A 15,913-nucleotide genomic window follows, 5' to 3' on the forward strand; every position below is an offset into this window, starting at 1 on the left:
CAGAGCATCTTCGTCTGGCAGCTAGACGTCTGGGCTCTTTATCCACGTGAAACACGTCATGGGAAGACACGAGAAAAGAGCCAGGGTGAACCAGAGGGAAGGGGAGAAAAAAGAGAGGGGGGGGGGGGGGGGTGATTCAACAGAAGTGATCATGTTTCAGTGATTTTCAATATCTCACTACGTCGTCACATCATGAAAGAGAAAGACAGTGAGGCAGACCGAGTAAGAGAATAAGACAGCGTGACAGAGTGAGGGGAAGGAGGCAGAATCTTGCTGTGACAGCCTTTTCACTCCTTATGAATGACGTTTTTCTTCCCCCTCAGCATTCTTTGGGACTTCAAAGCGTCAATCTCAGCAGAGCGATTTGGCCCGACTATTGTGTGAATCTTGAATATTCATCAGGGTCTTTCTTTTCCATGAGGCCTGGGACTCTGCTGGGTATCTGCAGGGATCTCATGATATATTGCTGTTACATATAACAGTGATGGATATAGATATTGTCTGATGTCTTGTGTAAGCATAGGTGTCTAGATTTAGATGGATGCATACTCTCCAGTAGGTTTGCTTCATGCGGCTGTTGACAAAGCTCCTTTGTCCTTTTCCATTTTATTCCTATAATAAAATAAAAATGAATCACTACATAATTATTAGCTTTTTGTCAGAAGACACTTTATAACTCGGGACTAGAAAATGCACAGAAGCTATTGTTCGGCACATTGCTGAAACAATTAGTCAAATAATTGATTGATTGTCAATGGGATATTTGAACAATGTTGAAAATTGATTAATAATTTTTTTAAGCTTCCCAAATTTGATGATTTTGAGTTTTTTCCTTTTGTATCAGAAGATACAAAAGGATGTCATCTCAGGCTTTTGGAAAATTGGATTGGCATTTATATTCTGGCATCTCTAAATGATTAATCAATTAACCTGTTAATCTGATTAACTAATCATGATTAGTTGCAGCAGTGGTTCTGCACCACGGTACAAAATGTAGTACGTTATTGCTCCTTACAACTCAACGAAGAGACAGAGCAAATCTTAGTTTTGCTGGATGATGAAGACGGTGTCACTCTTTCTCGACTCCTGCACACCCTGGTTGGACCATTTGGGGCCGGACAGCTGTGTTGCCACGGTAATAAACTGCTCTCCAGTATTCTATGACGGCAGTTTTAACCCTGATCTGCTGAAAAGCCTCCTAATTTCACAGAGCTGAGGGTCAGCTTGGCCCCGGCTGGAACATCGCTCATGATACGCATTCCATCTCTGCCCGCAGTAATTTCATCATCTGTTTTCTGCCATGGCTTTTTGTTTCACAGGTTAGCGGTGATTTTTCACAGTCATCCATCCCGTTCCTCTTGCTGTGCGATGAAAGGTGTATTTACTCCTTAAAGTCCTTTTCTGAAATAAAAAACGTGGCTCATTTTCATGGTGCATTGTAACAGTATTGCTAGTATTAATGTAAGGTCTCTATTTCATAAGTAAATGTTTGCCTTATGAAATGGAGACAGATTATTACAAACAATCAGGTTGCATTAATTGATCTCTGACTGCTGGAAGGTGGAGTGACACAGTCTGCAAAACAAATTGGAAATAATCTCACAGCTAAACAACTCCCCACACTCTACCACATTAAAACTTAATGCCAAGAGGTCAAAGCCAGAAGTGGATGAAAATGAAATGAGCATACTGTACCAGCAGAAAGTTCACAATTAGATGTGTTTCCATGGGAAGTGGAGAGGTACCTGGTTTGTATATTGTGCACAGTAGTTTCTGATTATGTGGAGTAAAGGTGTTTTTACACACACACATTATTTTATAGCGGATGTTCTCTCAAATGTTTATGGTGTCTGCAGTGCACAGCTCCTCACAGGACGGTCTGCAAACTGCGCTTATTTTGTATCTGCACCGACTTTTGGGATTTTGTTGGAACAACCTCAAGTTTGAGCTTGAGCATCTACCATGGTGCAAATAACCAGAGAATGGATGAGATGTTATCAGGTTGGCTGAGGTGGAGCTTTTCAATCCTGTGAAGAAAGTTTGAGAGAGAGGTGAAACAATGGATGTATTAAGAAGACTGGATACTATGTTCCAAGATGGCCCTCCATTCATTCTAATAAGATTCTCCTTGGGAACATGTGCTGAAAAAATCGCCAGTCTTCCTCGGGCTTCCTGTGTTTTTTTGGCCCATGGAGCGTTCTCATTCAAGTCCCCCTGTAGCTGAGCCGGGTGACCCCCCGCTAACTTCAAATGAACAGCATGAAAACAATTTGCAAAATACAGCTCTTTTAGACTTTTTCATTTTTATTGGACCTAATGGCCTGAATTCTGACAATACAAAGAGTCATTTCAGTAGTGTTTGTGACATGGGGGGGGGGAATAAATCATTATAATTCAGGCTGTTTGTGGACCAGTGGGTATCATGTGACCTGTAATTACGACTGTGGCCACTATGCCAAAATTAGCTTACAGCTTAGCTCATTTACTGGAGGCTTTGCTGAAACAAGTTGGCTAGCATAATTACATTTGGCTCTACACTTTTTGCAGAGTTGGAAGTTGCGGTAAAAAAAAAAGAAAAAGAAAAGATGTCCTGACTTTTTGTCCTTTGTATTGGTCAAATTTCAAGTATTCAAACCTAAGCCAGGTTAACCCCAATGATATCTTCGGGGTTATTTTCTTAGACTTAGGAAAGTTCCTTATACAGTCACAGAAGAAATTAAACCTCTGTTTTCACAAGTCAAGTTGTACTCTCCATGATGAGTAAACTATACCCTCATGTATAAAATTGGTGGAGTGTCCCTTTAACGCAGGTTTTGAATTATGTTCTGGCACTTGGTTCATGTCTAATTTGACTATTTCTCATTCCAGTTGCAACAAACATTGTGGCTTTATAGAGTGATCAAGGTGCTGACAGAACGATTTCTCCGGCAGTATTAATCATCCTGTAACTATGTGTGTGATGACAGATGGGTTCTGCAGTTTAAATTTGAACTGAGAGAGGAAAGGGGGGGGGGGCGGAAAGTGAAGAGTTAATTTCACTGAAAGCAACTCTTCCAACCAGTCTGCCCCACTTTCAACCCCTTTATGTGGTGGAGTGACCCCCACCTACAGAGCCGCTCACTCCCCTGGACCCCCCGTCCCCGTGGGCTGAGCAGGCTGTCTGAGAATACGGCGAGGCTCCACGCTGGGCGTTTGATGGAGCGCAGAAGGGTGTGTGAGGTGCATTGACCCATTCACATTGCTCCCCATGCACTCGTGCTCCAGAATAGGCTGACTTATCACATGTAATGCACAGCGCTGCACAAATCAGGAGTGACAGCTATAGGGCTAGTGGAGCACTGTAGGGGAGAAGTGGCTTCTGGGAGCTGCTGTTCCCACCCAGTCAGACTTTAAGAGGGGACAGGTGTGAGGTGAGAGAAGCCCATTTGGCTGTTGTTATTTTTTTGCCCTCCTCCACCTTTTTTTTGGTTTTTTTTGCTTTTCTTTGCTTCCCTCCCTCCATTTAGAATGGATAATGGATAAACATCTTTTTCTTTAAGGAATCAGTTTCTAACTTACAAGGATTTTGGCTGAAATTAAGTCACGCCTGAGATGTTTATGATTTATGTAGGTGCTGTTGTAGACTTGATGTAATCTGTCTAAATGCTCAGTTAATCCTCTTAACTTGTAACCCACATAAATCTTTCACCATTGGAATGTGTCCCTTTTTTCCTTTTTTTTTTTTTGTCCTGTTGTATTGCATGTTTGCATGTGTGTCTGTGTGCGTTGGATTAGTGTGAAGTTGCAAAGTTGTGGTGGTGCCTGGAGGTGTGAGCTCTAATCACCTCTAATCACCTGACGTGTGATGCCCTGATCCCTGTTGTAGCTCTACAAGTGCTGGTGCCCCTTTCACATGAGGAACTGACCAGGATTCAGCCTATGTCTGAATTTTAATACCAGACTCTTGGTTTCAGATTAATTCCCTGTGTTTGCCATTCACACAACACCTGTGTCTGCAGCTGTAGCTCCGTACACGTTGTGTCAAGACGTGGGACATTTTTCAGAGAAAGCTGCTGGCTGCTTTGTCTGTGTTCAGTGTGGATTGTGTCCCTTTGTTGGGGTTCTTTTGGACTGTGGGGACTTTTGTTTTTAAGTATTTTGATTTTTTTTTTTTTTGTAGTTTTAAGGAGAGTAGTTGTTAGTTTCAGCCTTCCTTTCATCCTTCCTGTGAATTAACGTATGCAGATTTTATTCCTTTTTAAATGTTGTGCTGTTGAACCATGTCATTTAAAAGTCCCACTTTCCCAAATTTTTGGTTTTTATGTTGTATATAATACTCTGCAGAGACTGGTGATCAGCAGAGAGTAACTGGTAACATCTGGCATGACAGTAACTTGACAAAATTCCTGGTAAAATTTAATGCAAAAACTTATTTTCTAAATTCATTTTTAAACATCATGCTCTTGAGAGGAACATAATGTGCGTCTGGCAGAATCCACTGTAGCAACTCTAGTTTCTTGTGCACGGCGTTTTGTTCTCAATTCTTGCTTCACAGTATCAAAACCTTTGTGAGCTAGAAGTTCCTCTGCCTCACAGGATTTGACACCAGGTGCTTTCTACCTAAGTATATGTACATGTCCTGTGTAAGTTTGCTGTCTTTAGTTCTTACTGTAGTTTCTGTGTTCCTCTTGGCATGCTGTGTGTTTGTGTGCCGGTGGCAGTAGTTCATAATGCTTTCGCTGCTGCCTTTCACACCTCATTCAACCCCTGCTCACATCCATGGCCCTGGTTCACCCCCCGTTGTGCCCTTCTATTCTGCTCTCCTCTCTGTGTATGAGTGATGTGAGAATCTGTAGTGTGTGTGTGTGTGTGTGTGTGTGTGTGAGTGAGTGAGAGAGAGAGAGACAGAGAGAGAGAGAGAGAGAGAGAGAGAAGCCGTGTGTGGATTCAGATATACTCAGCTGTTCCCTCTGTAGTGAGCCGGTCACAGAAAGGGCTGGACAAATAGCACAGTGAGAGAGCAACAAAGTAACACCCTCTTCCCCCTCTTTTCTCCCCCCTTCTTCGCCCTCTCTATGTCTGTCTCTCCCAGGCTGTCAGTGTGGAGTAAAACTGGAGGCTGCGCTGTGTGAAGTTCCTGAGAGTGCAGAGAGGCAGAGTGGCAGTCACTCACAGAGAGACACTTGTACCGAAAAGAGGACTGGCACTCTTTCAACGGAAGGATATAAAAACGCAGCCTCACACCTCCGCCTCTTTGCACGGGCCTGTTCGTTGTGGCAGCACCTCAGGGATTTGAAGGAGGCGGGTTGGTGCTGGTGCGATGGTGGTGCTGTGGTTGCCTCAGGAGTGGGCCTGGCAGGCTGTTCTCCTGGTGACAGGACTGGCATCACTGAGCTGTGGGTCTGATGGTGAGTTCTGTGCTGGACTTAGCTCTAAGTACTGTGTGTTTTGATGCTTCCACTGTCCCGCTGCCTTCATGTTTCAAGTCACGAGGCCGAGGCCTTCTTCAGATTGTTTTTTAGTTTCGTTTTAGTCCCGTATGGGCTAAACTGTGTAATATAAAGCTGATATAAAGTTTTTGAGATTTGGGCATAGGTATGTGTTAGGACGGGAGACTGGTAAATGCACTTTATTTTTTTATGAAGTCAGAAGCATGTTTTCACACGTTTTTTTATTGTTAGTATTATAAGGTGACAGGTTGATCGTGCCAGCTTTGAGATTATCTGTCTGTTTTTTGCTCCGTGGTATTTATGATGAGAAAAAAGCTATTATGATCTCCACAGAGGCTACCATGAGAACGGCTGTGCATTTATCTGCCCCGTCCTCTCCCTTCCTCGCCCCCCAACCCCTCTGTTCATGTTTTGAATTGTTTGAAGATGGGCAGCCAGTTGTCTTTTACGATGAATGCCAACAGTGTCACCGTGCCTCGTAAGGTTGTGACAGGCGGGGAGGGTCGACAAGCTCCCAGCCTCAAGAAGATGACACTTGTGCATTTGTTCTGCTTCTGATTGGGGAAAAAGTAGAGAGATGGAGCTGGTCAGTGGGATACTATGGTTTCGGCATTACCATTTTTTTTCTGAGTGTGGCTTTTTATCAGAGCTGAAACAATTAGATGAATCATTGATTAGTCGATCGACAGAGAGACTGCAACTATTGTCATGACTCATTTCTTTGTCTGATTGACTGTTGACTGGACAAAAAATGTATTTGATATTTTTTCACAATTTCGACATTTTATAAACCAAACAGTTAATGAAAAAGTGACTCACATAATTTAGTCAATAATGAAAATGATCATTAGTTGCAGGATTACTTTTAATGGGTAATGTAAATAGCAGAAATACTTTGTTTTCAAGCACTTATTAAGAGCACAGTTTGGTGTCAAGCTGTAAAACCAGCATCTGGGTCCACACACACTCACAAACCGTGTGTTTGTGTTTGTGTGTGTGTGTGTGTGTGTGTGTGTGTGTGTGTGTGTGTGTGTGTGTGTGCGTGTGTGTGTGTGTGTGTTTATAAATATTGCCACTAAGAGATGGTCTGGAAACTTTCAGCATATGACTCTTAGCTGTGACTGGATTCCCCTTAAATGATTGATAGTGTGTCAGTTCTTTAATTTAGCAACCTATTTATGCTCTCCTGATGCTGCCATGGCCTCATCTTTTGTTAGAATGTACTTGTAGTGTATGATACATAGTGTATACATGTATGTCATGTATATGATTGTAGTGCTCATTTAATGTAGATTTGTCAACATATTAGTGTGTTTTCTTCCCTTCATACAGTAAAAATGTAAAAACCTCCAATTCACCACCAGGTTGAATAAAAAGCTGATGGGATCATAAAAAATAGGTAAATATTAATCATTTCAAGCAGAAACACAGATTGATTTTGATTTGAATCCCAGTACAAAGAAATTCTTTACTGAAATAGTGTCAAAAATAAAGACCAGCTGTAAAATCCCTTAGTGACTGAGTGGTTCAGAGCTGTAACTTTCACAGTTGGTCATGAAATACCTCAGCTGCTGATGAATGTTTCTTCAGAGAATTTCCTTCACACTTATCTGTGCAGACTGAGCTAGGTGTTTAATTTCTCATCCAGTGTTTGCCCAGTGGGTTTGAGGGTCAGTAGCCACACAAATACAAGGGATGTGGGAAGATAGAGTGAAATTCAGACAGAATCATCTCTAAAGAGTCACACTGATTTTCATTCTTCCAACAGTCTGACTATAAACTGAGAAGTTTCTGCTCGTTCCTGTCACAGCAGAAATGAAGAAGTGAGCCCTCTTGGAAAGATTTCATACTAAAGCTTTTTCTGCGTTGCTGGACTTCCTCAGCTTCACTCATTCTGTTCACTTTCTTTCACCAATTCTTCAACTAACAGTTGCTTTTTTCTGCTTCCTCTGTGATCCGATCTTTTTAAAGGTCGCCCAAATGAGTAAAACATGTGGGAGGTTGCCCATAAATCTTAAGTACCATGGTCAATTTGCCACCTGTTTCTATAGGCTGGTGAGGTTCACAGAGAATAGATGAACCCTAGCCCTGTTCCTCCAGTGGCAACTCATTGGAAATACAAAGAATTCAGTGCGGTTATGACACTTATACCCAGTATGATGGATACATTTTAAAAAATTGTATTGGTTTTGGCTCATTTCCTTCAACAACCTTTTGGTTTCCTTATGTCTCATGTTTGTAACACAAAACCACTGAGTGACCTTGAAAACCTGATGTGTCTGTGCAATGACTGCGACCAGTCAAAGAGAAACACTCATCCACAGTGACTCATCACGGATATCCACTTCAAACAAACAAAAACCTTCCAGATTATGTGAGAATTTGAGATGATACACCAGCCAAACTGATACGAGCTCTATTGAAATAGTTCTGAAGACCAACAACAAGTTCACTTTACCCCCTTAAAGCCATCCTCTGGTCTTCTGGACATGCATGTATAATCAACAGGACTCTCTGAGGGGCTGTTTTCCAAGTATAGTGTGTGGTGTTTTCATTCACAGCAATCTTCAAATACCTGAAAATGTCAGTGTGTCTCTGTAGGAGCATTCAGAGGGGGTAGTAGGTTTGTCTTTATCAACAGCCGTTTCTTTTCTGCTGCTCCACTTCAGTTACACGAGTGTGAAGAAGATTAAGCTATTTAGTGAAGTTTGCTAGAGACTGACTACTTCCAACTGCAATGCCTTCTAGTATTAATTAAGGAAAAGGCACACCAGGATCATTTTGATGTTCTATAAGGGTTGTTGTGCAAGGATATACACAAAGTGTTGTGTAGCATTGACTATACTTAACGCTCTTTGGAAGACAGTGTTGTGGAATAAAGTTGGAGTCAGATGGAGTCTGGTGTAGTGTAGCAGTCCAGCAGTACAAAACAGCAGCAGTTGGTCCTCGACAGGACCAGGCTCCTCCAGCCTTCTGTGTACAGCTTCCTGTCAGGATGTGGATACAGTTCCCCTACACAGAATTTGATCCCCGGGCAGATGTGCTGCTCCAGCGGTCAGGCATGGGAGCATAGACTCTGTGCGTGTGTAATAGTTTGTGTAATAGTTGTTCATGAGCACCACATGAGTATATCTGTCTTCTGAGATTTGGAGGCTTAGGACTACTTTCCTTTTAGCTCAGAGGGAGTACTGAAGAGACCACTAGAGTGTAAATGTGCTCCAGTTGTAACCTTAAAAAATGTAGCTTCAATACATCATGCTGGAAAACCAAGATTATCAACAGTGACATTTAAAGCAAATGTTCAACATTTCGGGAAATACACTTATTCACTTCCTTGCCCAGAGTTGAGAGGATTGATACCACCTTCATGTTTGTGCAGTAAATACGAAGCTACAACCAGCAGAGAGCTAATGTAGCTTAGCATAAAGAGAGGAAACAACTAACCTGCCTCTCTGGAGAATCTGCCTACCAGCCCCTGCTGCTGCACATATTTTACTTTTACATTTACTGTACAGATATGACATTGGTACCAATTTTCTCATCCAAACCTTTGCAAGAAAGTGAAGAAGTGAATATCCCGAAACATCAAACTTTTTCTTTTACATTTAAAGCCTTGGGTAAAGTGCATGTGATTCTTTAAAGTTACATATCTGGTTGTAAGTTTCATAGATCAAGACCTTGAATAACCTTGAGTAAAAACAGAAGCTCCTGCACTGTTTTGGCAGAGGTAATATTGTGGGGTAAAGTGACACATTGTGGTGGCACTATAGCTGTAGTCTCTCAATGTCTGTAATGGAGCCCAGCATTACTCAGTGGCTTGTGGCATTTTCCAGTAAGTCCAGACCACATGAATAGACAGGCAAGCAGGGAGATGCATTGACGGGACATTGAGGATAGACAATGTTCTAAACAAATATCATGAAGTTCAAAAGAGCAGGAATAGATAACAGAAGATGGGACTGAGATTGAGTTTGTTGGAATAAGAGGCAAACACAACACACACATAGACTGACTGTGTCAGTATAAAACCTTGGTTTCATAAAATGCCAGCTTCTATACCTGTTCTGTGTCTATCAGCCTGTGTGTGTGAGTTTGTGTGCTCCTATCTCGTTGTCTTCAAAACTTCAAAAGTATAGAAAATTGTTCAGGTATGCATGCTATGCAGTATAATATTCAGCATGTGTGTTGTATTTTATGATCTGTAATGTCAATTTAATGTTTACGGATTTTACAAAGAGCTGAATCTCATGTACTCACAGGTATTAATTTCTCTGATAAACGCATGCCCCCCTCCTCCAACTACAACTATAGGCACACTATTCTGCACAAACTATGACTTTTTATTAAACAATTTATCATAACTTTTTTAAACTAACTAAATGATGAATTTCAATTATATACAGTGGAAGTTCTGTGGCTTGTATGGTGCCCTGGGCAAATACCCCCTTCAGCATCCCTGCCCCAGCTACAACCAAAGACACACTATTCTGCACAAACTACAAAAAACGTCATAGTATAGTAGGTTACAAAGATGTCATTGTATAGTAAGGCCTTAAAATTGAAAACAAAGATGAAGTGAAGTATGGCAAAAAAAGAGAAAAAATGACATAGTATAATAAGACATAAAAACATCAAAATACGTCATAGTATAATAAGTTACGAAGACGTCATACTATAGTAAGGTCTTAAAAGTAGAAAAAACGACATAGTATAGTATGGCAAAAGAACATCAAAAAACGTCATAGTATAGTAAGATATGAAGACGTCAGGGTTTTAAAAAACGACACAGTATGGTATGGCAAAAAAATTGAAAAAAAGACAGTGTAGCATGGCAAAAAACATTGAAAAAAAGGACGAAATATAATAAAGCATAAAACCATCAGAAAACCTCATATTATCGCAAGGTATGAAGACGTCATGAGGCCATAAAAGTGAAAAAAACGACATAGTATAGCATGGCAAAAAATGAAAAAATGACAAAATATAATAAAGCATAAAACAATCAGAAAACGTCATAGTATGGCAAGGTATTAAGAGGTCATGGTATAATAAGGCCCTAAAAGCAAAAAAAACGACATAGTATAGAATGGCAATAAACATGAAAAAAACGACATAGTATAGTATGGCAAAAAAACTGAAAAAATGACAAAATATAATAAAGCATGAACCCATCAGAAAACGTCATAGTATGGCAAGGTATTAAGAGGACATGGTATAATAAGGCCCTAAAAGCGAAAAAAATAACATAGTATAGAATGGCAAAAAAACTGAAAAAAATGACAAAATATAATAAAGCATAAAACCATCAGAAAACGTCATATTATCGCAAGGTATGAAGATGTCATGGTATAATAAGGCCCTAAAAGCAAAAAAAACGACATAGTATAGTATGGCAAAAAAGGTGAAAAAAACAACATAGTATAGTATGGCAAAAAAACTGAAAAAAGGACAAAATATAATAAAGCATAAAACCATCAGAAAACGTCATATTATCGCAAGGTATGAAGATGTCATGGTATAATAAGGACTTAAAAGCAAAAGAAACGACATAGTATAGTATGGCAAAAAAGGTGAAAAAAACAACATAGTATAGTATGGCAAAAAAACTGAAAAAATGACAAAATATAATAAAGCATAAAACCATCAGAAAACATCATATTATCGCAAGGTATGAAGACGTCATGGTATAATAAGGCCTTAAAAGCAAAAAAAACGACATAGTATAGAATGGCAAAAAACGTAAAAAAACGTCATGTATGGCAAAAACAACTGAAAAAATTACAAAATATAATGAAGCAAAAAACCATCAGAAAACCTCATATTATAGCAAGGTATGAAGATGTCATGGTATAATAAGGCCCTAAGAGAAAAAAAACAACATAGTATAGTATGGCAAAAAACGTGAAAAAACGACATAGTATAATAAGTGTATTAAGTAAGTTTCATAAAAACGTCTTGGTGTACTCAAGCCAAGAAGCCACATATAGCTGAATATCCTCGAAGGGAAATGGAATTCATGAAAGTACTATGCAGAAAGGTTCCAAGTGGGGTTTGAACTCTGCACCTTCTCGTTGAGAGTCCACAGCTTTAACCACTGCATTACCATGCTAGTTCTTAAGTGCACATCATAGTCAGGATTTAACACATACAAGTCTAGGAAGGTGCTAAGGAAAATGGTATGTAGGCAAAAAAGGTCATAGTATAGAAAGGCATAAAAACATAGAAAAATCTCATAGTATAGTAAAATATGAAGACATCATAGCATAGTAAGGCCCCTAAAAGTGAAAAAAAACGACATAGGATAGTATGGCAAAAAACATGAAAAAAACGACATACTATAGTATGGCAAAAAAACTAAAAAAATGACAAAATATAATAAAGCATGAGACCATCAGAAAACGTCATAGTATGGCAAGGTATTAAGAGGTCATGGTATAATAAGGCCCTAAAAGCAAAAAAAATGACATAGTATAGTATGGCAAAAAATGTGAAAAAACGACATAGTATAGTATGGCAAAAAACCTGAAAAAATGACAAAATATAATAAAGCATAAAACCATCAGAAAACATCATAGTATGGCAAGATATTAATAGGTCATGGTAAATTAAGGCCCTAAAAGCAAAAAACGACATATTATAGTATGGCAAAAAACATGAAAAAAACGACATAGTATAGTATGGCAAAAAAAATGAAAAAATATAATAAATCATAAAACCATCAGAAAACATCATATTATCGCAAGGTATGAAGATGTCATGATATAAAAAGGCGTTAAAATCAAAAGAAACGACATAGTATAGTATGGCAAAAAAACTGAAAAAATGACAAAATATAATGAAGCATAAAACCATCAGAAACCGTCATAGTATGGCAAGATATTAAGAGGTCATGGTAAATCAAGGCCCTAAAAGCAAAAAACGACATAGTATAGTATGGCAAAAGAACATCAAAAAACGTCATAGTATAGTAAGATATGAAGACGTCAGGGTTTTAAAAAACGACACAGTATGGTATGGCAAAAAAATTGAAAAAATGACAGTGTAGCATGGCAAAAAACATTGAAAAAAAGGACAAAATATAATAAAGCATAAAACCATCAGAAACTGTCATAGTATGGCAAGATATTAAGACGTCATGGTAAAATAAGGCCCTAAAAGCAAAAAAAACAACATAGTATAGTATGGCAAAAAAACTGAAAAAATGACAAAATATAATAAAGCATAAAACCATCAGAAAACGTCATAGTATGGCAAGATATTAAGAGGTCATGGTAAATTAAGGCCCTAAGAGCAAAAGATGACATAGTATAGTATGGCAATAAACGTGAAAAAAACGACATAGTATAGTATGGCAAAAAAACTGAAAAAATGACAAAATATAATAAAGCATAAAACCATCAGAAAACGTCATAGTATGGCAAGATATTAAGAGGTCATGGTAAATTAAGGCCCTAAGAGCAAAAGATGACATAGTATAGTATGGCAATAAACGTGAAAAAAACGACATAGTATAGTATGGCAAAAAAACTGAAAAAATGACAAAATATAATAAAGCATAAAACCATCAGAAAACGTCATAGTATGGCAAGATATTAAGAGGTCATGGTAAATTAAGGCCCTAAGAGCAAAAGATGACATAGTATAGTATGGCAATAAACGTGAAAAAAACGACATAGTATAGTATGGCAAAAAAACTGAAAAAATGACAAAATATAATAAAGCATAAAACCATCAGAAAACGTCATAGTATGGCAAGATATTAAGAGGTCATGGTAAATTAAGGCCCTAAGAGCAAAAGATGACATAGTATAGTATGGCAATAAACGTGAAAAAAACGACATAGTATAGTATGGCAATAAATTTTAAAAAATGACAAAGTATAATAAAGCATAAAACCATCAGAAAACATCATATTATCGCAGGGTATGAAAACGTCATGGTATAATAAGGCCTTAAAAGCAAAAAAAATGACATTATATATTATGGCAAAAAACGTGAAAAAAACGACATAGTATAGTATGGCAAAAAAACTGAAAAAATGACAAAATATAATAAAACATGAAACCATCAGAAACCGTCATAGTATGGCAAGATATTAAGAGGTCATGGAAAATTATGGCCCTAAGAGCAAAAAATGACATAGTATAGTATGGCAATAAACGTGAAAAAAACGACATAGTATAGTATGGCAATAAATTTTAAAAAATGACAAAGTATAATAAAGCATAAAACCATCAGGAAACATCATATTATCGCAAGGTATGAAGACGTCATGGTGTAATAAGGCCTCTAAAGCAAAAAAAACGACATAGTATAGTATGGCAAAAAACGTGAAAAAACGACATAGTATAGTATGTCAAAAAAACTGAAAAAATGACAAAATATAATAAAGCATAAAACCATCAGAAACGGGCATAGTATGGCAAGGTATTAAGGGGGCATGGTAAATTAAGGCCTTAAAAGCAAAAAAACTACATAGTATAGTATGGCAAAAAATGTGAAAAAACGACATAGTATAGTATGGCAAAAAAACTGAAAAAATGACAAAATATAATAAAGCATAAAACCATCAGAAAAGGTCATATTATCGCAAGGTATGAAGATGTCATGGTATAATAAGGCCTTAAAAGCAAAAAAAACGACATAGTATAGTATGGCAAAAAACGTGAAAAAACTACATAGTATAGTATGGCAAAAAAACTGAAACAATGACAAAATATAATAAAGCATAAAACTATCAGAAACCGTCATAGTATGGCAAGATATTAAGAGGTCATGGTAAATTAAGGCCCTAAAAGCAAAAAAAACCGACATAGTATAGTATGGCAAAAAACGTGAAAAAACGACAAAGTATAATAAGGTATAAAACCATCAGAAAACATCATATTATCGCAGGGTATGAAGACGTCATGGTATAATAAGGCCTTAAAAGCAAAAAAACCGACATAGTATAGTATGGCAAAAAAATGAAAAAATGACAAAATATATTGAAACATGAAACCATCAGAAAACGTCATAGTATGGCAAGATATTAAGAGGTCATGGTAAATTAAGGCCTTTAAAGCAAAAAAACGACATAGTATAGTATGGCAATAAATGTGAAAAAAACGACATAGTATAGTATGGAAATAAATTTCAAAAAATGACAAAGTATAATAAAGCATAAAACCATCAGAAAACATCATATTATCGCAGGGTATTAAAACGTCATGGTACAATAAGGCCTTAAAAGCAAAAAAAATGACATAGTATAGTATGGCAAAAAACTGAAAAAATGACAAAATATAATAAAGCATAAAACCATCAGAAACCGTCATAGTATGGCAAGGTATGAAGACGTCATGGTATAATAAGGCCCTAAAAGCAAAAAAAACAACATAGTATAGTATGGCAAAAAACGTGCAAAAAAAACATAGTATAATAATAAAGTTTCAGAGAAATGTCTTGGTGTACTCAAGCCTAGAAGCCACATATAGCTGAATATCCTCGAAGAGAAACGGAATTCATGAAAGTACAATGCAGAAAGGTTCCAAGTGGGGTTTGAACTCTGCACCTTCTCGTTGGGAGTCCACAGCTTTAACCACTACACTACCATACTAGTTCTTAAGAGCACATCATAGTCACGATTTAACACATAAAAGTCTAGGAAGGTGCTAAGGAAAATGGTATCCAGGCAAGAAAAGGTCATAGCATAGAAAGGCATAAAAACATAGAAAAACCTCATAGTATAGTAAGATATGAAGACGTCATAGCATAGTAAGGCCCCTAAAAGTGAAAACAACGACATAGGATAGTATGGCAAATAAACTGAAAAAATGACAAAATATAATAAAACATAAAACCATCAGAAAATGTCATATTATCGCAAGGTATGAAGATGTCATGGTATAAAAAGGCCTTAAAAGCAAAAAAAACGACATAGTATAGTATGGCAAAAAACGTGCAAAAACGACATAGTATAGTATGGCAAAAAAACTGAAAAAATGACAAAATATAATTAAGCATAAAACCATCAGAAACCGTCATAGTAGAGCAAGGTATTAAGATGTCATGGTATAAAAAGGCCTTAAAAGCAAAAAAACGACATAGTATAGTATGGCAAAAAACGTGAAAAAAACGACATAGTATAGTATGGCAAAAAAACTGAAAAAATGACAAAATATAATAAAGCATAAAACCATCAGAAAACGTCATAGTATGGCAAGGTATTAAGAGGTCATGGTATAATAAGGCTCTAAAAGCAAAAAAAATAACATAGTATAGTATGGCAAAAAACGTGAAAAAACAACATAGTATAATAGGTGTAGTAAGTAAGTTTCATAAAAATGTCTTGGTGTACTGAAGACTAGAAGCTGGAGACAGCTGGATATCCTCAAAGGGAAAAGGAATTCATGAAACTACTATGCAGAAAGGTCCCAAGTGGGGTTTGAACTCTGCACCTTCTCATTGGGAGTCCACAGCTTTAACCACTGCACTACCTTGCA

Source organism: Seriola dumerili, unplaced genomic scaffold (genome assembly GCF_002260705.1).
Source record: "Seriola dumerili isolate Sdu_G_001 unplaced genomic scaffold, Sdu_1.0 BDQW01000442.1, whole genome shotgun sequence".
NCBI lineage: Eukaryota > Metazoa > Chordata > Actinopteri > Carangiformes > Carangidae > Seriola > Seriola dumerili.